Source organism: Pseudophryne corroboree, chromosome 8, assembly GCF_028390025.1.
Source record: "Pseudophryne corroboree isolate aPseCor3 chromosome 8, aPseCor3.hap2, whole genome shotgun sequence".
NCBI lineage: Eukaryota > Metazoa > Chordata > Amphibia > Anura > Myobatrachidae > Pseudophryne > Pseudophryne corroboree.
In genome coordinates, this window is record NC_086451.1 from 254,152,244 (window position 1) to 254,177,872 (window position 25,629).

Sequence of the window (25,629 nt, forward strand, 5' to 3'; positions counted from 1 at the left end):
GTTGTGTAGTGGGGATGTGGGCAACACGTTGCTGTGGAGCGGGGAGGACACTGGGGGCATTTGGGTGACACAAGGAGGCATGTGTGGAAAACTCTGCTGTGGAGGTGGCACAGACACTGATAGCAATCTGCTACTAACTTACTAACTGCGTTTCCTTGGGGGTGGGGGGGGGGGGGAGAGAGGGAACCATATTTTTGCACTTTGGTCCTACACGCATTAGTTCTGTCACTAACTATTCTGTTACAATTTAAGTGCATGTTCTATGTCATAACTTCACCTCTAGCCCCTGGCAGTAATCCAATCTGATGACTATAGCTTGTAGTGTTCTAATACAGCATCCAGTCCCCCCTTTTGATGTGCTTTTAGGCTTTTAGTAGATTATCACAGATCATGACTGTGCTGCCTGAGAGAGGGTACCAGTAGCCCCAAAAACCTTTAGGTACCGTCTTCTCTTTTAATATATCCCTGGAAATGTAGGTGGCTCAGGATGATCTGTGTACTACACATCGTAAGAGACATATGTGTCTCTGAGTCAGGCACTTCTGGCATTGTATATATATTTGGAAAGCTATGGGGGAGAATGTGAAACACAAATGAAGGTAAATTACATATCTGCTTGTCAGCTTCTCATAAATATGAAGATTTGGAGCGCAAAAAGGAGTCATGAACACTGAAGTAAAAGTTTTATTTAAAAACAAGAGTGATAGTGTTACTCTACATGGACAAATATGTATTTCTATTTAAAGAAAATATAAATCATAATGTCTTATCCGTTGCAAAGTTTACTCCATTTATAGAAAGTAACACAGGGGTGGACGCAGTGGTGATGATTCTGCAGTTCATTAATTATTTGCTACTGCGCATGCACTAATAGTCCTGGAAACTTTTACTGCACACGCAAGAACTCAAGTGTCTGATGGTGTTTGCAACTGTGTACAACATTGCTAACAATTGATAAGGGGTTTGCAATCCTTGCACACCTATGCGCGGAGACTGAGAGGTGACCTAAAGTGAGTGCAAAAAGAGGCCCCTACATGGGCATGTTATTGGTGTGTCTTGGGCGTGTTTAGGAACGCTGTTGTAATCCCAATTGCCAATCCACTGCTTCAGTGGCCATGTTTAGTTGGACCTGGGGAGAGTAGCTGGAGTACACCTTATGCTACCACAAATGACGATGGTGTGACAAATTTTGCATAGATGCTGGAGTGTTTACAATCTCCACCGCAATTGCACAGACCATGGAGCTTGCACTCCATTGCACAGTGGAGCACAAAAGGAAGGCTGAGGTGAGCATTTGCATATTGACACATCCGCAAATGAGGAAGCGGCTGTGAATTACCAAACATCTCTGTATCAGACCCACTGCAAGGACAAGGCTAGTACAGAATGTGTAAACCAGTAGATCTTACTACTATTTGTATAGTTACTGATTTGCCTGAAGAATATTTAAATATTAATAATTTTCACCCACTTTATTGCGAAATTGTAGAGCAACTTACAGTAGTTTGAAGGCACAACTAGACTTTGTGCCTGATTGGCTGTGCCCGCAAAGAACAGCTGGGGAGGAGCAGGCAGCGCGCAATCACCTGGCAACAGCAGAACGATTCTAAATCACCTGAAAGGAAGAGGAGCATGAAGAGGAACAGTCAGGCTGTTTGAAGAAGAAGGGAAATTGGAGGGAGCCAAGGAAGTGACACAGGGGGCATGTTGATGTAAAGACACAGAAGGCTGAAGAGGATACAAGGAGGAGGAAGCTGGAGGGACTTGGGTAAAGAGGCTGGAGAAACACAGAAGGCTGGAGGGCATACATGGAGCACAGAGACTGGAGTGACACAGCGGGCACAAGGCTAGAGTGATACATTGGGAAGAAGGCTGGAAAGACACAGGGGGCTGAAGGGGACACAGGGGGCATGAGGTTGAAATAACACATGGGGCTTGTGGCTTGAAAGATATTGAGAAGGAGGCTAAAGAGACACAGAGGGCTAAAGGGGACACAGGGGACACGAGGCTGAAATGACACAGGGGGCTTGTGACTAGAAAGACATTGGGTCGGAGGCTGGAAAGGCATAGTGGGCTGTAGGACACACAGGAAGCAGGTGACTGGGGAGACACAGGGGTAAGAATACTGGAGAGGCACAGTGAGCCGGAGTGACACAGGAGGCTGGAGTGATATGGGGAATAGGAGGCTGGAAGACACAGCGGACTGGAGGGCACTCAGGGACCTGGAGGTGGACACAAGGTGCAGTAGGCTGGAGGTGACACCTGGGGCAGGAGGCTGGAGGTGGCACAGAAAGCACTAGGCTGGACTGACACTTGGAAAGTAGGCTAGAAAGACATAGAGGGTTGGAAGGACCTAGCACCCACGAGGCTAGAGTGACACAGGGAGAAGCAGGCTGGAGAGACACAGGGCCTGAGGCTGATTTGCAAGCAAAGCCAAAAAAGCAAGCACCTGGACAAAACCATGGGGGTCATTCCGAGTTGTTCGCTCGGTAAAAATCGCAGCGATTTTCCGCTTAATGCGCATGCGCAATGTCCGCACTGCGACTGCGCTAAGTAAATTTGCTATGCACTTCGGAATTTTACTCACGGCATTTTCATCGTTCTGGCGATCGGAATGTGATTGACAGGAAATGGGTGTTACTGGGCGGAAACAGGCCGTTTTATGGGCGTGTGGGAAAAAACGCTACCGTTTCCGGAAAAAACGCAGGAGTGGCTGGAGAAACGGGGGAGTGTCTGGGCGAATGCTGGGTGTGTTTGTGACGTCAAACCAGGAACGACAAGCAGTGAAATGATCGCAGATGCCGAGTAAGTCTGAAGCTACTCAGAAACTGCTACGAGGTATGTAATCCCAATATTGCGAATACATCATTCGCAATTTTAAGATGCTAAGATTCACTCCCAGTAGGCGGCGGCTTAGCATGAGCAAATCTGCTAAAATCCGCTTGCGAGCGAACAACTCGGAATGACCCCCCATGTTGTACAGCAAGTGGGGCAGATGTAATGTGCAGATAGATTTAGATTTGGGTAGAGTGTGTTCAAACTGAAATCTAAATTGCAGTGTATTTACCCTGCACAGAAAAAATATAAATGCATTTGCTCCCCTTGCATGGCAACATGGTTTATTCCAGAAACAAAGTTACTTGCTATTGTTGCTTTATTTATAGATGTGAATTAGGCAAACAATGGGCTGGAAGGGTCACAAGGAACAGGAGGCGGGAGTGACACAGGAGACAGAAGGCTGAAGTGACACAGATGAAAGGAGACTGGAAAGACACAGGGGCATGGAAGGGACACAGGGAGCAGGAGACTGGAGGTTGCACAGGAGGTATAAGGCTTGAGTGACAGAGGGGGCATGTGGCTGGAGGGGACAGAGGGAGCATAGGTTATATTACTACACAAACAGGCACCCTCCTGACCACGTGAATAGTCAATATTGACTAAAGATACTGCCTGATCAGGTAGGATACATTTCTTCAGAGGTTGCCATTGTAGAGAAACCACCATATACAGTTATGTCCATATATATTTGGATACTGACACGGTTTTTGTCATTTTCCCTGTTTACCAAAACATATTCAAGTTACAGTTATATAATGAATATGGTTTTCAATTGCAGCTTATCAGGTTTAATTTGAGGGTATTCACATGAAAATTTAACTAAGTGTTTAGGAAAAACAGCTATTTAATATGTAGCCCACTCTTTATAAAGGGACTAAATGTAATTGGACAATTGACTCAATAGCTGTTTCATTGACAGGTCTGGGCTATTCCTTCATTATTTCTCTATCAATTAAGCAGGAAAATGGTCTGTCATTTGGTGTTGCATTTGGAAGCTGTTGCTGTGAACACACAACACAAGGTCAAAGGAGCTCTCAATGCAAGTGAAACAGGCCTTCCTAAGGCTGCAATAACAAAACAAAAAAAATCAGAGAGATAACGGGATTCATAAGAGCAGCAAAATCAACTATTTGATACTTTCTGAGAAAAAAAGAATGCAATGGTGAGCTCATCAACAACAAAAGGCCTGGACCAATGGTGGATTACCCACTTGTCACTTGAGGCACGTTTAGGGGCGCCACTCTCTGTGGGCAGAACAAATGGCCACCCCTCCCCTCCCCCGCCCACCCAAAAAAAAAAAAAGCCAGCCCAGCTCTGGAAGAGCATTCTTTGGATAGATGAAACTAAGGTAAACCTGTATCAGAATGATGGAAAGAAAAAGTATGGGGAAGGCTTATAGTGCCCAAGATCCACAGCATATCACCTGTTGAAGGAAAAAAAAATTACATAAAGAGAACATACAAACTGCACACATTATGAGTCGCTATACTTGCAAATACGCGCGGCGAGCACAACAATATATGGTAACACACGCATTTACACGAACATGCCACAGAGACAGATTCGACACTTATTTCATACAGTACATAACTATAATAATATCAAGCGCCAGACATCATGATGATTTAAAATTATATATATATTGAAGTAATGTCATGTATGTGTATTATTTGAACGAAACCAGATAGACCGGTCATGTTTACTATTGAGGCAACCAGATTGATGTGTAGATTCATTTGATTCTTGTTGTGAAGTTGTGGGACATTGCAGCGGATAATTATGATTGAATGTATAAAAGCTAAAATCACTTTTATTAGAACAATAGATATTCCAAACAGGTGGTGGACAGGAAACTCAGGCCAGCCCCTTTGGACGTCCCCGAGGCTGAACCTGTTCAGCATATACAAAGGGACTGGTGACTCATCGTGAACCCCTCCCCCAGAAACTAGATAACACACTGACCACACAGGAGCTTAGTTCCTGTTTTGGTCTTAGAGTGGCTGTAAGGTCTGAGACGATGATGGACTTGCTGGCAGATCAGTTCCTGTATTTATTTACAAAGAGAGAGAGACATAAGATGCATTGGAGGGAATGGTAATTGTATCGCTGGCCTGTAACTGAAACTGTATGAAACTGTATGTAATTGTATGTAATTGTATGTTTTAACTGCTTACTGTGTGAGTGTAACCATGTAACTATAGGTATACTGTACTTTGTAATATATATTGAATCCATATCCTTTTTAATAACAAATATATACATCAATGAGCTTTGGAACTCAGATAATGTGTGGGTGTATTGTTTTCTCTTATGGGATGCAGTGTTTTGCGATGTATAGCACACATTCATGGGATATGGTAATAAGAGGTGCAGGCGTTTACAATATATATTAGAGCGGGCATTTTAAATATTTGTGAGAAATCAATTTGGCATTCTTAGATGGGGGCTCTTACGGGATATCAGGGTCTTAATGATGCACTGTACATTACAAACGCGGCTGTAATTGACCGGCTCCGATGGACGCATTGCGAAGCTGATGAAAATAACATCCACGTTAATGTATTGTTGTGTTATCAGTAAGCCAATGATATGAAATTTCAAGGGACAATGCGTTTCTCATAATATTTAAGATGCTAAAATGTATTTTTATTGTTGCAAAACAAGGTTCAATTAAGTCATATTGTGTTTGATTCAGATTGGATTGTTCATCTGTTTAAGTAGGTTTAAAAGTAGGTTTAGAAGTTACTGCATAGCCTTGATATAGTTTTTTTTTAAACTCAGGCCTAAAATAACTTCTGGTGCTTGTATGGTGTGTGATTTCTTTGTGACAAAGGAAGCCGCATGGTCTGTCCTCCATTTTGGACTAACCACATGGCCTGTCCACCATTTTGTGTAATCCTCATGGATGTGGAAGGGGGAGGAGCAGCGGCCATTTTGGGAAGGTCATTTTCTAAATGGCTGATTTTCACTGTTCAGAATAATCAGCTTTCCTTGGTCACATCAAACACCATTTATGAGTTACCAATGCATATATTTAACCCATGCCATAGTCAATTACAAATAGTTTCAGCTGGGCCTAGTGAGAGTTAAGAGATGAATACTTGATGTAAGAATTACACACAGATATAAAAATAAAAAGGTTTTTTTTCTTTTACCTCTAGGATTTAGTTAAAATCTGCTTGCTAGTTTAGGATAGCCATTGAAATGTTAATTAACCTGTCCCACTACCCTCTTGAACAGGCATATGAACCTCTGTTGATATGCAAATTAGAGACTTTGAAGGAAATGCATTCATTCAGTAGGTGTGTACTGTGTGTGGGTTCTATGAGAGTCAAATGGTATATATATTATATAAATATATATTATATATAATATTATTATAATTGTGTGTATATTTATATCAGTGTATGTTCTGCAAGATAGTTATCCAATCATTTAAATTATTGATTATTGCTAGAGTCATTATAGATCTGTGTGAAATAGGATACATTTGTTGCTATATAGTTAAAACTGAAATAACAGTATTTTAAGGAAGTAAGCGTAAAGACACAAACGCAGGTCTGCATAAAAGTTTATACAGAACAAGTTGTGTCTAGTGGGCAATAGTAGATAGTATTGCTCACATTTATAGAAGCTGTGTAATTTGTTTTATTGCGGACGCAGGGTTTTGTACATGTGTCTCGGACAAAGTAAAGGACTGCGCACGCAGCATAAGGGACACGCATTGTCGCATGTTTACGCAAAGTGCGTAAAAATGTGGGCGCTAAGTACAAATTATACAATAGTGTTGTTTAGTTCAAAGGTGGGATAGTAGACATTTAATACAATAGCACATAACTATCAGATTTCAAAAGCAGGTTACTCTAAATTTAGTTTAAAAACTGTATTGCCACTGGGGTAAGCTGCCTATCTGAATGAAAAAAAAATTCTGTACAGAAAAACCAAAGTGTATTTGAGTGAGTGAAAGTGGACAGAGTGGAACTGAACCCAGAAACTAAAGTGGTCTAAAGTGGTCTGAAGTGGTAACACCAGGTTAGCAGAGGCCCGGTGGCGTAGGGTTCGCTACCCTGCGTTATTAGGAACTGAAGTGGTCTGAAGTGGTATCCCATACAACTAAAGTGGTCTGGAGTGGTCTAGGCTAAGTGGTCTACAGCAATCGTAGGGCACATAGATAACTAGTATCTATAGGCTGTGCTATTGCATCGCATGTCCGTGTGTTCTGCACAGCACAACGTGATACCATTGTGTCATATGCGCTGTGGGAGAGCATACGCAGATGTGATTGCATAGACAAAAGGGGTTTTTCTTTGACAACGTCGGGAAATCTCCCTGGTGGGCTTCACTGGAAAGGGTGAAGGATAGTTATCTAATTTCTCTGTTTTTCACCCTACAAACAATTCCAGTTGAAAGATACCGAAAAGGGATTTTTCGCTGCCTCTCTCAGGAAAATATTCCAAACAGAGCTTCCACCGAAAGAAATTATGGTGTTGTAAGGTCTGATAGGAGCCCTAAGTTTGGTACATTGCCTTCGCTATCGACAGTGTATGGTAGTACTGGCCAACGTGGGCGGTGAGCGGGTGAAGAGCGCTCGGAGAACTTTCACCGTCACCTTATATTGAGTATTTTGGTGTTTGTGGGAAAAGGCCCACAATTATGGGAGCCAGTTGCTCAAGTAAGGGACTTATGGTAGCCAGGGTTCAGGCAGAAGGGTTAGGACCGAGAAGGTCATGTGTGAAAAATCTGAAGTGGTCTAAGTGATGGTTCACACACAGAAGTTTTATGCAATGAATGGTTATGTATGACTGACAAAGATAGGGTACCATTCCCTAGGGTGGGCAGCTCTGAACCAGAGGTATTGCAGGACTTAAGGATAAGAATATGTTTGATAAAATCCCGAAAACAAAGGGTCAGACATACAAATTGTTTAAACCTGTGACAGCAAGAGGGGTTGGTGAGTTTGATCCTAAGGTATTGCAGGTGGTATGTCTAACCAAAGTCATATAAGACAAGAATGGAAATATAAGAACTATTTGAACTTGTAGCAACAATAAATAAGTAGGAAGAGAAAAAAGAGAGAATGCAAGTACACCGCCTTATGTAGATGTGAAAGCAGTTACGACCAGCATACAAACTATAGAAAATAATAAAAATATGAAAAATATGACTGTAACCTATATATGTACTAATGAATGTTGAAGTTTTATTTAGGAGGAGAAGGTGACCTGATTGTTTTCAGCCATTTCTCATGTACCCAGAGGAGTGTCCAACCGGCAAAAGAAGAGCAGTATCCTGTGGGGGAAGTGGCTGAGACCAGTGTAACAGGTAAGTATGGTATCATTTGTGTACATATATAGTAAACCCCCCCCCCCCCAAAAAAAAAAAAATCAAGAAAGTAACATCAGAAATGGAGAAAAACCTGTCCGCACATTAGTATTTGCCAGTAGGAAAGCGGACAGAGACAAGGTAACCCCAGGGTATTTCTTTCAGTTACCATATAAGAAGTATTCATTCCTAGTAATGCCCCTAGTAAAGATGAGCTTGGAAATGTTTGTTGGACCATGTACAGACCCTTAATACGGGATGAGAAGGATTGAATGAAATACTTCGCATGACCTAGAAGCTTGTTAAACTTTTTTTTTTGGTCTCTTGCAGTAATAGAAAACTCTCCATCTGGATAAGACCACTGGTAAACACTAATTCAGCAAATGGGAGGTGGCTGTCTCTGTGCAAATGGACGGGCTCAATAAGGCATTGAGTGTCAGGGTGCAGACTTCTTTGCAAAATTGGAAAGGGGTCACAGTAGCTAATTTTAGATAGTGTGCTATTGAACATCACAAGAATAGTGCTAGGCACAGAGAACAACAGGTGGAGAGGTTGAGGACAGTAAGTATACTGGCACATACAGGAAAGACCCATCAGTCCAAACCCCAGATCCCTAATGGTCAATAATATGTTACACTTGTAGGAAGGAAGGGCATTTTGCCAGAGATTGTAGGAGTAGTAGGACACATAGTCAATATAGATCCCCTAGTCAGAAAACACAAGCCACATTATTAAACACATAGACGGGACCAAGGGACATATAGTAAGGAATCATAAGCCATATAGAAAACACAGATTCGGCTAATGGGAAGAACAAAATAAATGCAACATTACCCTTTGACAAAACTTGAAGACTAATGTCGCATTCTGCTGTTCTAGATGCATGTCCATCACAGGTAGAGGAAATTATCTCACAGATATCGGGTTCCCTATGAACATAGGATGGACAGGACACTGGATTGATGGCTGGGATAGTACCAGTAGAGACCAAGTAGAGAATTACTTCCCCGTAGTGCCCAATCCAGTTGTCAAATTTTTATAAAATCTTCTCCACCTCTACAAACTCATCTGTCACCAACCTCTATTCTGTTTCTCTACAGTTTCCTCTTCATCTTTTGCATTCACACAGGGTGGTACAATACATGGACCCAAGTACAGTTCAAACTCCACATGCCTAGGTTCTTCAGAGTTCTGCCCGAACCCAGTATATCTCAACAGCACGATGACACCAGTATTACTGCAGTGTGCCTTGTCATGCACAAAGGGTGGAGAATGGAATACTGGTGAAGGGAAAATTTTGTATAGACACTGGTATGCCTGTTGGTGAATGGCAAACCTGACATTTTCTTTTTCATTTTCTTCTTCTTTCTCTCCTCTAGAGATGTTTCTTTTTTCTTTTTTTTGTTTTGAGTTATGCTCATGGTACTCTACATTGCAAACACACAATAGTAAAATTAAGATACAAAAAAAATTTGTGTTCCCTGCAGGAAGAGGCAGTCTGGAGGACAAAGGGGTATGGCCAGGAGTCCTCAGGACTGTGGGCAGGTGGACACGGTTAACCAGTAGCCCCCAGAGCATACCTTCCAAGTCTAGCTGAGGTGGCACACGGTCTGACTCATCTAGGCAAAGAGGGTAGGTGCAGGCTGATGAGAGCCTACTGGTGTGCGCCAGGATTCTATTCTCATGCAGGTAAGAGAGCAATGACCTGCTTTGCTTGCTTGAGGAAGAATATTGGTAAAGCAATACCAACAGAGCCATCCCATATCCCTCCTGCAGACGGATCTTTTCAGGAAATACAAATCGACTTCGTACAGTTAACACACTTTAGGAATTCATGTTATGTATTGGTGTGCACTGATGTTTTCTCAAACTGGGTAGAGGCATTTCCTGCCGCCACGGATGCTGCTGTGTTTACCGCAAAGGAAAATTGCGCAGAAATTTGTGTGTAGATAATGGTACCCCTAGAAGTAGGAGCAAAGCTTGAAATCATACTATTGTGATCATAGATACTGCCACTAGTAATATGTAGCTTCGGAACCACTCCCAGATCTTCACTCAACGAATCACCCTCTTCGAAATTTGTTTTTGTTTTGGTATTTGTGTCTTTTTGGGTTGTTTTTGGAAGACAACCTCATGTCATGATTGATCCGCACAATGATCAGAAATACACCAATGAGGTGACAGTACAGTACCTTATTGAGATAAGCCAGCATTTGAGAACTTGACAAAAGAACTTGAAACTGTTGATTGCTGGTATGCCAAATGCTAACTGTCTTGATTGTGAACCAAGAGACTGTGTGATTGCTCTTACGCTCAGGTTGCCTAATAGACAGGTGGGAAGGACCATACCAAGATTTGTTGACAGCACTAAAGGTCGCCGAAGGAGAGATTTGGGTCCACTCGTCCCACTGCAAGAAGGTCGCTGACCCGGAGAGAACTCGTGACAAAGAAGTTTATTGCTCACATTCATCGAGTTTGTGAACTGTATGTTCGAAGTGAACTGTGTATTCCAAGTGAACTGTGTGTTCAAAGAGCAAGGCAAAGAGAACCTCGTATCACCAGAGACTCTGTTCCATGAAGACTGAGAGGTGGCACTGTTGAACAATACCTGAGCGTACTAAAGGATTGCAGAAAGACCAGTCATTGTAATTGATTTGTTATGAACAAGAGTTGTTTTGTTCTATTTCTCTTTTCTCTCTTTCCCGCTGACAAACATTTTCTTTCAGAATATTCTATTTTTGCGAAGTTTTGTTTATGAGGAGTCGAGTGTGGGACTGGAACTGGTTCTGGAGGAAGGAGTGATCTCCTTATAGGATCCCAGGATTAGCCGATCAGTTTGTTAAAGTCAGAGAAAAATCAAAGTTCTAGTAGTTATGGAGTTCAGAGGTAATCAGGAACAATCAGACAATGACTATTCACACATTGCAGATAAAGAGCTCATTAATATATGTGGAAGAAAGGTTTATGAGTGGCTCTCCCCGAACTCCGAGGGTTTATGTTATTTAGGAAGGACACTACTTATAACCCTTGTTCAGTGATTAAACAGACCTAGCATACGTTCCAGAAATGGAAACAATGTTCAGAAAATGATAGGAATATGTATATCATGAAAATTTTATGTCACTGTCACGATTTGTTTGTGTCTTCTTCATCTACCCAGCAGAACCTCAATCGATTCCAAACATCAGTGTACAAAGACGTAGATACATGTATGTGTGAAATGTTCGTCGTAAATCAGACATTATAGGCCAAAGCACTGTCCCAGCATACTCTATAGGTTGAATGTTGTCCCACACCCAACCAGTGGTCCCGTGACCGCCGAGTGCATATAGAGGATGTCTCGTCCTCCTCCCTGTCTTCCCCAAATATAGTCAAGTGTCTGATTTGCAAAATGCATACATACTTGTGTCTAGGTCACTGATTATTGTATGAAATATTTTTTTCTTATGTTAATAATTGATGGCAGTTATTGTTTACTGCCAAAGGGTGCACTGTCGAAGTCAAAAAAATCTTACATAAAGAGAACATACAAACTACACACAATATGAGTCGCTATACTTGCAAATACGCGCAGCGAGCACAGCAATATATGGTAACACACGCATTTACACGGACATGCCACAGAGACGGATTCGACAGCCAGCCTCACATAAGACTCTAAGGAATAAGTGGTGAGCACAAAATTGTTTGGCGGTCGGGGGAGGTAGTAGCATAGCGCCCATCGTTTATACAGCTGAACATTCACCATCTAGTGAACACCATTCACATTCCCTAAAACAAATTGGGACTTTATAATTTGCTCTGGAGCGAACCAGCCACACTGGTCTTTTGGATGTGGACATCTGTGCAATATACAATGGGGATACAGTATATGGCAGCGTGTAAATAATATCAGCAGTGGGAATAATTATTTTATGAAAATATGCATTGCCTTTTTTATGCTTTTATTTTATGTGATTGAATAAAATGTTTATATAGTAATGATCGGTATCTAGCGCTCTCTTGTGATATTGCATGTTTCACAATTACTTTGTATCTATTTGAGTATCGCAGAATACTCATGTGATAGCAGCTATAAGTATATAGATATCAGTATATCAATTCTATTATATAAATTGGGTGACCAACAGCTTTATTTTGTGCCTTATATCAGAGCGCCTGATTTGATAATTTTAGGAGTCATAATTATCGAGCACTATAGTACATTTTCTCTATCGTCCTAGTGGATGCTGGGGTTCCTGAAAGGACCATGGGGAATAGCGGCTCCGCAGGAGACAGGGCACAAAAAGTAAAGCTTTAGGATCAGGTGGTGTGCACTGGCTCCTCCCCCTATGACCCTCCTCCAAGCCTCAGTTAGATTTTTGTGCCCGGCCGAGAAGGGTGCAATCTAGGTGGCTCTCCTAAAGAGCTGCTTAGAAAAGTTTAGCTTAGGTTTTTTATTTTACAGTGAGTCCTGCTGGCAACAGGATCACTGCAACGAGGGACTTAGGGGAGAAGAAGTGAACTCACCTGCGTGCAGGATGGATTGGCTTCTTTGGCTACTGGACATTAGCTCCAGAGGGACGATCACAGGTACAGCCTGGATGGTCACCGGAGCCTCGCCGCCGGCCCCCTTGCAGATGCTGAAACAAGAAGAAGGTCCAGAATCGGCGGCATGAAGACTCCTCAGTCTTCTTAAGGTAGCGCACAGCACTGCAGCTGTGCGCCATTTCCTCTCAGCACACTTCACACGGCAGTCACTGAGGGTGCAGGGCGCTGGGAGGGGGGCGCCCTGGGAGGCAATGAAAACCTATTTTTGGCTAAAAATACCTCACATATAGCCTCCGGGGGCTATATGGAGATATTTAACCCCTGCCAGAATCCGTTAAGAGCGGGAGACGAGGCCGCCGAAAAAGGGGCGGGGCCTATCTCCTCAGCACACAGCGCCATTTTCCCTCACAGAAAGGCTGGAGGGAAGGCTCCCAGGCTCTCCCCTGCACTGCACTACAGAAACAGGGTTAAAACAGAGAGGGGGGGCACTAATTTGGCGTTAAAAATATATAAAAAAGATGCTATAAGGGAAAACACTTATATAAGGTTGTCCCTATATAATTATAGCGTTTTTGGTGTGTGCTGGCAAACTCTCCCTCTGTCTCTCCAAAGGGCTAGTAGGTCCTGTCCTCTATCAGAGCATTCCCTGTGTGTGTGCTGTGTGTCGGTACGTGTGTGTCGACATGTATGAGGACGATGTTGGTGAGGAGGCGGAGCAATTGCCTGTAATGGTGATGTCACTCTCTAGGGAGTCGACACCGGAATGGATGGCTTATTTAGGGAATTACGTGATAATGTCAACACGCGGCAAGGTCGGTTGACGACATGAGACGGCCGACAAACAATTAGTACCGGTCCAGACGTCTCAAAAACACCGTCAGGGGTTTTAAAACGCCCGTTTACTTTAGTCGGTCGACACAGACACAGACAGGGACACTGAATCCAGTGTCGACGGTGAATAAACAAACGTATTCCTTATTAGGGCCACACGTTAAGGGCAATGAAGGAGGTGTTACATATTTCTGATACTACAAGTACCACAAAAGAGGGTATTATGTGGGATGTGAAAAAACTACCGTAGTTTTTCCTGAATCAGATAAATTAAATGAAGTGTGTGATGATGCGTGGGTTCCCCCCGATAGAAAATATGGGCGGTATACCCTTTCCCGCCAGAAGTTAGGGCGCGTTGGGAAACACCCCTTAGGGTGGATAAGGCGCTCACACGCTTATCAGAACAAGTGGCGGTACCGTCTATAGATAGGGCCGTCCTCAAGGAGCCAGCTGACAGGAGGCTGGAAAATATCATAAAAAGTATATACACACATACTGGTGTTATACTGCGACCAGCGATCGCCTCAGCCTGGATGTGCAGAGCTGGGGTGGCTTGGTCGGATTCCCTGACTAAAAATATTGATACCCTTGACAGGGACAGTATTTTATTGACTATAGAGCATTTAAAGGATGCATTTCTATATATGCGAGATGCACAGAGGGATATTTGCACTCTGGCATCAAGAGTAAGTGCGATGTCCATATCTGCCAGAAGATGTTTATGGACACGACAGTGGTCAGGTGATGCAGATTCCAAACGGCACAAAGGTGTATTGCCGTATAAAGGAAGAGGAGTTATTTGAGGTCGGTCCATCGGACCTGGTGGCCACGGCAACTGCTGGAAAATCCACCGTTTTTACCCTAAGTCACATCTCTGCAGAAAAAGACACCGTCTTTTCAGCTTCAGTCCTTTCGTCCCTATAAGAGTCATATCTGCCCAGGGATAGAGGAAAGGGAAGAAGACTGCAGCAGGCAGCCCATTCCCAGGAACAGAAGCGTTCCACCGCTTCTGACAAGCTCTCAGCATGACGCTGAGACCGTACAGGACCCCTGGATCCTACAAGTAGTATCCCAGGGGTACAGATTGGAATGTCGAGACGTTTCCCCTGCGCAGGCTCCTGAAGTCTGCTTTACCAAGGTCTCCCTCCGACAAGGAGGAAGTATGGGAAACAATTCACGAGCTGTATTTCCAGCAGGTGATAATTAAATTACCCCTCCTACAACAAGAAAAGGGGTATTATTCCACACTATATTGTGGTACTGAAGCCAGAAGGCTAGGTGAGACCTATTCTAAATCTAAAAAAATTTGAACACTTACAAAGGTTCAAATCAAGATGGAGTCACTCAGAGCAGTGATAACGAACCGGGAAGAAGGGGACTATATGGTGTCTCGAGACATCAGGGATGCTTACCTCCATGTCCCAAATTTGCCCTTATCACTAAGGGTACCTCAGGTTCGTGGTACAGAACTGTCACTATCAGTTTCAGACGCTGCCGTTTGGATTGTCCACGGCACCCCGGGTCTTTACCAAGGTAATGGCCGAAATGATGGTTCTTCTTCGAAGAAAAGGCGTCTTAATTATCCCTTACTTGGACGATCTCCTGATAAGGGCAAAGTCCAGGGAACAGTTGGAGGTCGGAGTAGCACTATCTCGGATACTGTTACAACAGCAGGGGTGGATTTTAAATATTCCAAAATCGCAGCTGATCCCGACAACAAGTCTCCTGTGCTTAGGGATGATTCTGGACACAGTCCAAAAAAAAAAAAAAAAAAAGGTGTTTCTCCCGGAAGAGAAAGCCAGGGAGTTATCCGAGCTAGTCAGGAACCTCCTAAAATCAGTGCATCATTGCACAAGGGCCATGGTAAAAAAAAAAAAAAATGGTGACTTCCTTCGAAGCAATTCCAGTCGGCAGATTTCATGCAAGAACTTTTCAGTGGGATCTGCTGGACAAATGGTCCGGATCGCATCTTCAGATGCATCAGCGGATAACCCTATATCCAAGGACAAGGGTGTCTCTCCTGTGGTGGTTACAGAGTGCTCATCTTCTAGAGGGCCGCAGATTCGGCATTCAGTTTTGGATGTTGGTGACCACGGAGGCCAGCCCGAGAGGCTGGGGAGCAGTCACACAAGGAAAAAATTTCCAGGGAGTGTGATCAAGTCTGGAGACTTTTCTCCTCATAAATATAGCTAAGGGTAAATTTATAATGCTCTAAGCTTAGCAAGACCTCTGCTTCAAGGTCAGCCGGTATTGATCCAGTGGGATAAAACATCACGGCAGTCGCCCACGTAAATAGACAGGGCGGCACAAGAAGCAGGAGGGCAGTGGCAAAAACTGCAAGGACTTTTCGCTGGGCGGAAAATCATGTGATAGCACTGTCAGCAGTGTTTCATTCCGGGAATGGAAACTGGGAAGCAGACTTCCTCAGTAGGCACGACCTCCACCCGGCAGAGTGGGAACTTCATGGGGAAGTTTTCCACATGATTGTAAACCGTTGGGAATTACCAAAGGTGGACATGATGGCGTCCCGTCTGAACAAAAAACGGGACAGGTATTGCGCCAGGTTAAGAGACCCTCAGGCAATAGCTGTGGACGTTCTGGTAACACCGTGGGTGTACCAGTCGGTGTATGTGTTCCATCCTCTGCTTTTCATACCTAAGGTACTGAGAATTATAAGACGTAGAGGAGTAAGAACTATACTCATGGCTCCGGATTGGCCAAGAAGGACTTGGTACCCGGAACTTCAAGAGATGCTCACAGAGGACTTATGGCCTCTGCCGCTAAGAAGGGACTTGTTTCAGCAAGTACCATGTCTGTTCCAAGACTTACCGCAGCTGCGTTTGACGGCATGGCGGTGGAACGCCGGATCCTAAGGGAAAAGGCATTCAGGAAGAGGTCATTCCTACCCTGGTCAAAGCCAGAAAGGAGGTGACCGCACAACATTATCACCACATGTGGCGAAAATATGTTGCGTGGTGTGAGGCCAGGAAGGCCCCACGAAGAAATTTCAACTCGGTCGATTCCTGCATTTCCTGCAAACAGGAGTGTCTATGGGCCTCAAATTGGGGTCCATTAAGGTTCAAATTTCGGCCCTGTCGATTTTTCTTCCAGAAAGAATTGGCTTCAGTTCCTGAAGTCCAGAAGTTTGTCAAGGGAGTATTGCATATACAACCCCCTTTTGTGCCTCCAGTGGCACTGTGGGATCTCAACGTAGTTCTGGGATTCCTCAAAACACATTGGTTTAAAACCAGTCAAATCTGTGGATTTGAAGCATCTCACATGAAAAGTGAACATGCTCTTGGACCTGGCCTGGACCAGGCGAGTGTCAAATTGGTGGTTTTTTTCTCAAAAAAGCCCATATCTGTTTGTCCATTCGGACAGGGCAGAGCTGCGGACTCGTCCCCAGTTCTCTCCCTAAGGTGGTGTCAGTGTTTCACCTGAACCAGCTTATTGTGGTGTCTTGCGCCTACTAGGGACTTGGAGGACTCCAAGTTGCTAGATGTGGTCAGGGCCCTGAAAATATAGGTTCCAGGACGGCTGGAGTCAGGAAAACTGACTTGCTGTTATCCTGTATGCACCCAACAAACTGGGTGCTCTTGCTTCTAAGCAGACTTTTGCTAGTTGGATGTGTAATACAATTCAGCTTGCACATTCTGTGGCAGGCCTGCCACAGCCAAAATATGTAAATGCCCATTCCACAAGGAAGGTGGGCTCATCTTGGGCGGCTGCCCGAGGGGTCTCGGCTTTACAACTTTGCCGAGCGGCTATTTAGTCAGGGGCAAACACGTTTGTAAAATCCTACAAATTTGATACCCTGGCTAAGGAGGACCTGGAGTTCTCTCATTCGGTGCTGCAGAGTCATCCGCACTCTCCCGCCCGTTTGGGAGCTTTGGTATAATCCCCATGGTCCTTTCAGGAACCCCAGCATCCACTAGGACGATAGAGAAAATAAGAATTTACTTACCGATAATTCTATTTCTCGGAGTCCGTAGTGGATGCTGGGCGCCCATCCCAAGTGCGGATTATCTGCATTACTTGTACATAGTTACAAAAATCGGGTTATTATTTGTTGTGAGCCATCTTTTCAGAGGCTCCGCTGTTATCATACTGTTAACTGGGTTCAGATCACAGGTTGTACAGTGTGATTGGTGTGGCTGGTATGAGTCTTACCCGGGATTCATAAATCCTTCCTTATTGTGTACGCTCGTCCGGGCACAGTATCCTAACTGAGGCTTGGAGGAGGGTCATAGGGGGAGGAGCCAGTGCACACCACCTGATCCTAAAGCTTTACTTTTTGTGCCCTGTCTCCTGCGGAGCCGCTATTCCCCATGGTCCTTTCAGGAACCCCAGCATCCACTACGGACTCCGAGAAATAGAATTATCGGTAAGTAAATTCTTATTATTTCATACAGTACATAACTATAATAATATCAAGCGCCAGACATCATGATGATTTAAAATTATATATATATTGAAGTAAGGTCATGTATGTGTATTATTTGAACGAAACCAGATAGACCGGTCATGTTTACTATGGAGGCAACCACATTGATGTGTAGATTCATTTGATTCTTGTTGTGAAGTTGTGGGATATTGCAGCGGATAATTATGATTGAATGTATAAAAGCTAAAATCACTTTTATTAGAACAATAGATATTCCAAACAGGTGGTGGACAGGAAACTCAGGCCAGCCCCTTTGGACGTCCCCAAGGCTGAACCTGTTCAGCATATACAAAGGGACTGGTGACTCATCGTGAACCCCTCCCCCAGAAACTAGATAACACACTGATCACACAGGAGCTTAGTTCCTGTTTTGGTCTCAGAGTGGCTGTAAGGTCTGAGACGATGATGGACTTGCTGGCAGATCAGTTCCTGTATTTATTTACAAAGAGAGAGAGAGACATAAGATGCATTGGAGGGAATGGTAATTGTATCGCTGGCTTGTAACTGAAACTGTATGAAACTGTATGTAATTGTATGTTTTAACTGCTTACTGTGTGAGTGTAACCATGTAACTATAGGTATACTATACTTTGTAATATATATTGAATCCATATCCTTTTTAATAACAAATATATACATCAATGAGCTTTGGAACTCAGATAATGTGTGGGTGTATTGTTTTCTCTTATGGGATGCAGTGTTTTGCGATGTATAGCGCACATTCATGAGATATGGTAATAAGAGGTGCAGGCGTTTACAGTATATATTAGAGCGGGCATTTTAAATATTTGTGAGAAATCAATTTGGCATTCTTACACCTCATCTGTAAAACACGGTGAAGGCACTGTGATGACATGGACTTGCATGGCAGCCAATTGCATTGGGTCACTTGATGTGACAGAAGACAGAAGCAGTTGGATGAATTCTGAAGTGTATAGGGATATACTGTCTGCTCAGATTGAGCCACATTCAGCAAAGTTGATTGGACATTGCTTTACACAGTACAGAAGGACAACGACCCAAAACATGCTACAAAAGCAACACACTGTTTTTTTAAGGAAAAGAAGTAGAACATTCTGCAATGGATGAGTCAATCACCTGATCTCAACCCAATCGAGCATGAATTTCACTTGGCGAAGACAAAGCTAAAGGCAGAAAGACCCATGAACAAACAACAACTAGAGACAGCTGCAGCAAAGGCCTGGCAAACCATAACAAAGGAGAAAGCATTTGGTGATGTCCATGGGTTCCAGACATCAGGTAGTCATTGCCGGCAAAGGATTAGCAACAAAGTATTGCAATTTTATTTTGGTTATGTTAATTTGTCCAATTACATTTGAGCCCCTGAAAATAGGGGACTGTGTATAAAATGGTTGCTATTCCTAAACGTTTTATACAATATTTTTGTTTAACTCCTTGAATTAAAGCTGAAAATCTGCATTGTTTAATTTGCAGAGCCAAAATTATGAAAATTGTGCCAGTGTGTCCAAATATATATGGAAGGACCTAACTGTAGGTAAGTTGTAAGGGGGCACCAATGGGACTTTTCTCACTGGGATCTAGTAACATAGTAACATAGTTTATGAGGCTAAAAAAAAAAGACCATTTGTCCATTGAGTTCAACCTATTTATGTTCTCCTACCCTGCATTATTTTCAGGACTAGTTTTATCTGTTTGATAAAGTCGGCCGTTGTGTTGTATTTCTTCACCTTATTGTAAGTATAGTACGTGATCTATCCTCCATAACCCTGTATAGCCTTATCCATTAGAAATTTATGTACCCCATTCTTAAAAGTATTGACCGAGTCTGCCATCACTACTCTCTCAGGCAGGGAATTCCAAACACGTATTACCCTTACTGTCAAAAAACCTTTTCGCCTCTGTGTGCGGAATCTGCTCTCCTCTAACCTAAGTGGGTGTCCATGTGTCTTCTGTGTTGATCTTACCAAAAACAGATCCTCCGCAAGCTCTGTGTATTGTCCCCTTAAATATTTATAAATGTTGATCATGTCTCCTCTTAATATCCTCTTTTCCAGTGTGAACATGCCAAGCCTTGCAAGTCTTTCCTGGTATTCCAGCGTCTCCATCTCCTTAATTAGTTTGGTCGCCCGTCTCTGAATCTTTTCTAGTTCCAGGATATCCTTTTTGTAGTAGGGTGTCCAAAATTGCACGCAGTATTCCAGATGGGGCCTCACTAGAGCTTTATATAGTGGGAGTATGACACTCTCATCCCTTGCCTCAATACCCCTCTTTATGCATGCTAATACCTTGTTTGCCTTTTTTGCTGCTATCCTACATTGGGTGCTGCTGCTAAGTTTGTTATCTATGTGAACACCTAAGTCTTTTTCCAGTATGGAGTCAACTAACACCACCCCATTTAGTATGTAGGTGTTATTTTTGTTCTTGCTACCAAGGTGTATTACCTTGCACTTGTTTGTATTGAAAATCATTCTCCATTTTGTTTAGTATAGTACCAGTCCTGGAGGACATGATGAAGTAATTTGCTGCAAATCATGTTCCCGTGGCAATCACATCGTCATACGCCTTCAGTTGGCACTTGGACCTCCTCTCCGGGATCTTACCGGGATCTCCAAAAGTAGTCAGGTATCATTTAAACACACCCTTATGTAGAGTTGGATGCATTTTACATAAAAAGAAAAATGCAAGCACAAAATGCATCTGAAATAACACAATTACCTTTGTATTTTGAGTCAGACATATTTCAGAATGTATCCTCCTCTGCAACAGTAACATGTATAAGGTTTCTCTCCAGGATAAAATATTATCATTTGGGCTTGGTTTACAGCAGGAGTTACAAAAGATGAGGATTAACTGAAGGTATGTGGTCATCTTGTGGACAATCAGAATATCAACATTTTGAAGGAATGGTGTGGCCAGTGTCTGTGTCTTCTGAGCTGAGATGGCGATTCTTAATAACCGTAGTCTCACTCAAATGGGCAGTGTCATGACCGATAGTCTTCAGACGCAAATAGTGTCTATCTCTGAATCAGGCACAGTGGGGTAAATTTACTAAGGTGGGAGTTTTTAGAACTGGTGATTTTGCTCATAGCAACCAATCAGGTTCTACTTAACATTTATCTAGCTGCTTTTAGAAAATAATAGATAGAATCTGATTGGTTGCTATGGGCAACATCACCAGTTCTAAAGAACTCCCACCTTAGTAAATTTACACCATTGTCTGCAATGCTGGATGGCATGTGTAAGCTGTCCACCATGGATGAGTGCTTTATCTTATTGGAGAAAGGTCTCAGCTCAACTCACCAGGTGACTCCATACACTACCATACCCTGACTTAGCTACTTGAAACTTGGTTTTAGTCTGTCACCATGTTTTTCAGGTGTAGTAGTATAGACAATGGAGAAAGGGTGGGATGAGGGTAAAATTGGCTGAATAGCTGGGGTGCAGAGCCTGACTAAGACCCTATGGGACCCTAGTAAGATACTGGTTTGGGTCTTCAAAAAAAAAAAAAATCCCATGTATAACATGTTAGGCTAATCTGGGCCCCAAAGTACCCACTAGTTTATAAATGGGAACCCACTGTAGGTTGCTCAGTGACTGGCCCTGTTCTTATAAGGTTAAGTGACTACTTCAGAGGGCGGGTTTCCAAAATCCAGAGCCCATTCACATTGCAATAATTTAATCAGCAAGTCTCTGCAAGATTATAGTATAAAGCAATGTGCAAAGTCGATCATTCAAAGGTGATTTTAAAATAAAAACACTTTTTAAATAAAAATGCAAATTCGATAAAAAACTGATGATGCAGATAAATTATCCCAGACCTGCAGTGAATAGCCTATCACAGGTAATGACGGCAGAGCATCATTGCCTTTTATTGTTGGGGGGCAAGGTATAAGGAGCGATGTTGCACCTGCAATGTGCCACCATTGTCAGGGTTTATGCATCGTTACAACAGAACAGCGCAAGCTTCACTTTTAATTCAATTGCCCCTTCATATGGAAAACCTGCTTAAAGGGGGATGCGGATATTTGTTATGCGGTAGAAAAGCTGATCTGCTTGCATCAAATTCAGCTGATTCAGAGGGCAAGGGCCCGTTATATTCTGTTCACAGATAATGTAAATGTTGTAAAAAGAAAAAAAGATAATTAAAATATCTGTTATACTGCTCCTCTCTTCCATTTAATCTTGTCACAGAAAAAACAGACACCCTCCTGTGCATAAAATAATTGCTTCAAATCCTGAAAGTCTTTTTGCAACAGTTTGATGGACGATAACTCGTGCAGTGATTTACAATGTTAATTACTGGCCAGACTGCAGACATACTGAGCTGTTTGCTGCATGCTCAGTTCCTCATTATTAATACAGCCCATACCAGCACAAACTTACTGTCCTAAGTGCAAGCCGCTCATTTCATTATCCGTGTGCACTTGCCATTCATTGAGAAGATAATGCAAAGAGCAGGTGGTCATATTATGAAAACAATAAAGGTTAAATTACTTGAAAATAAATGTAGTATCTTCTGCCAATGTCCTTTAAACCACTTAACTGTTTATGGCAATAAAGACCTGCAGATGTTTAAAAGCTATGTGGGGCAAATCTCACTACTGGCGGCATGGGGGATGACTGGAAATGGATTACTGAAATCTAATTTCTGAATATGCCATCTTGTCATTGGATTGTAAAGACTGCTCAGGATTGTAACGTAGACTTTAGTGAATTTTGTACAAAATTTCAGAGATTGAAAATCCTAGGAAAACATTTCCAAGTTCCATGTTTGCTTGTATGTACTGTGTAATAAAGACAAAGAAAGAAATTGGCAGCATGTTCTCCTGCACGTTTCCTCTCCAATTTACTATATTATATAACCTAAGATAATGATGTTAAAGTAATTTTATATATTATCAATTATTCATACAAAATGAATGTTGGTTTGTAGACCATTATACCAAGGGAACACACTAAAAATGGTACCAATACATACAAACAAGCGCATCAGAAAGATGTTGAAATCAGGAAACCACTGGACTTAGTAGTCCTTTCACATGGGATTTCAATGGTATCCAGAGGAAAAAGAGATAAAAGTGCATAAAGTGAAGCACAGTTAAACACAGCGCATAGGCATTAGCACGATTAAAACATTTAATATGTACATAGAATCACATAAAATACAGTCGCAATGTCTGGGTATAACACAAAGTGCAATGTGTATAGCAGCAGATGAAATGTCCACATAGAATCGCATAAAATATAATAGCAGCATCTGAGTGTAACACAAAATGCAGTATGTCTAGCAGTAGATGGAATGTCCACAAAGGGAGTCCAACAGGGGTAATTACCGGAAGTAGGTGAGAACTGTCTTGCGGCAGTTTTTAAAAGCGTTTGGATTGAATTTTCACGGCAACCGCAGCGCCTCCTTCACCTTTTATCCGGTATACGGCATAGGATCTCCCAGTGGTGGTTAGATGGATATAGCCAACGCGTTTCTCCCCTTTTCATCAGGTCTTTATCAAGGCATCCAGTAGCATGACATGCTGCTTCCTTGTTTTCCTTTTTAAATAGGCCGCCACCAATTACTGTCCCAACGAGCGCAGGTGGCTCTAATCTACTAATGATACTACAAGCCCCAAGAGCCTCCATGCGCCCCGTCGTCACTTCCATTCCAAAAACCCTATATCATCCACTGGCGGTAAGGTGGGCGCTGATGGCTCCTATAAATCAGAAAAACTACTAGTCCCATGAGCCCTTTAGCACCCCGCCGTCACTTCCGCTTCCTGTCTAGTTGATGCGGTGGGCGCTGGCTCATGTACAGCAGCCATACTACAAATCCCATGAATCTCATGGCGCCCCATCGTCATTTCCGCTATCTTTCCCGATCGTTGCCATGGCAGCGCGTATCCTTAGTGTCTCTGCCGTTCACCATTAGATTTATAAAGTCTGATGTATGGTGAATCCATATTACTTTATCAGTCCATCCAAATAGCATATTAATCCAGAAATAGATCATAAAAAATACACAAGAAAAAAAGAGATTAATATATTACACATTATTAATTATAAATATATTATATTTTATGTGATTCTATGTGGACATTTCATCTGCTGCTATACACATTGCACTTTGTGTTATACCCAGACATTGCAACTGTATTTTATGTGATTCTATGTACATATTAAATGTTTTAATCGTTCTAATGCCTATGCACTGTGTTTAACTGTGCCTCACTATATGCACTTGTATCTCTTTTTCCTCTGGATACCATTGAAATCCCATGTGAAAGGACTACTAAGTCCAGTGGGTTCCTGATTTCAACATCTTTCTGATGCGCTTGGTTGTATGTATTGGTACCATTTTTAGTGTGTTGCATTGATCCTATTTATTGGGGTGGAGGTATTTTTCAGGGAGTTACCTCTGAGTCACCTTTGCACTTTACCAAGCTGCTCACTAGTGCGCACTAATCATAGGATCTATACTTCATCTTTTCCATTATACCAAGGGGTATGTTTAGGCTACTAGGACATACGCTGAGCCTGGGTGTTGATGGAAGCGTGGACAAACACAAGCCATGGCCACACCTATTTGTTACAACTGTAGCTTAAAATACTATGCTTCATGTTGGCGTGCACTTAGAAGTGAGGCACTCCATCACCTCCATAGCTGGCTCAGGTCCCCCCCCATCCCGGTTGCGCCTGAACTAGGATAATCTGTACCCTCACACACACCCCTATTGGTATCCCTGGGTATAATTACATAGCAGTGAGAAAAGGATAATCACTGCATAAACCAATTTACAAAATGTGTCCCAATCAGATTTTACATGAGCTTCCTTAAATTGCGAAGTTGATCACCTTCCCTCAGTATTTTACGGTTACTGAGATTAGTGTGCAATTTACACTTATAGCTGGTCCCATCACAATTTTTGAAGCAGACATGACACCATCTCAGGATGGCGTTATGCTGATTTACCTTTGCAGTGCCATGCAATTTCCATTAGTGATATACAGTGTACACCAAATACAGGAACATTTTGTATTCTTGATATAATCTATTGCTATGGTAGGAGACATATTGTGAGTATATCCAAATATACTGTGGTATAGCCATAATATTTTTATCTGCTACTATGATGTTTGTTTATTGATATTAACATAATGTTACATTCTTTGTCTGAGGACACTTGCTTTGTACCGTCCTTCTTGTTATAATATGAATGACCTTGTGTATTCACATCAGTTAGGAGGGTTATGTAACTTTGTTGTCTTGTATTTATAACTGGTTACTGAAATTATGACGACAGTATTGATGCAGATATTTCTATGGTAACATTATTTGTTGCTTTAGTTAGGATATTTAGTTTATTGTTTGGATGTTTTTCATTTGTAGTTATTAACTTATTTGAGCCTGTAAACATGACTATTCACAGATAATTGCATTGTTACTGTTTTAATGGGTTACTATGTTTGCCTTATATGTCCCTGCAACCAGGGCCTTACCTAGCTATGGGCCAGCGGTGCCTGGCACACAGCGCAAAAGCACTGTGGGAGCAGGACCGCCGGCAGAACCGGCAGGGCCGCGACCAACGCAGCTAGCTGCAGCGCTGCCCGCGGAGAGCCACGGAGTCAGTACACCTAGCCAGGTAGTCACTTGTGTGGATGAGGACCACAGGGTTGTCTCCGGTTCCCTCCCG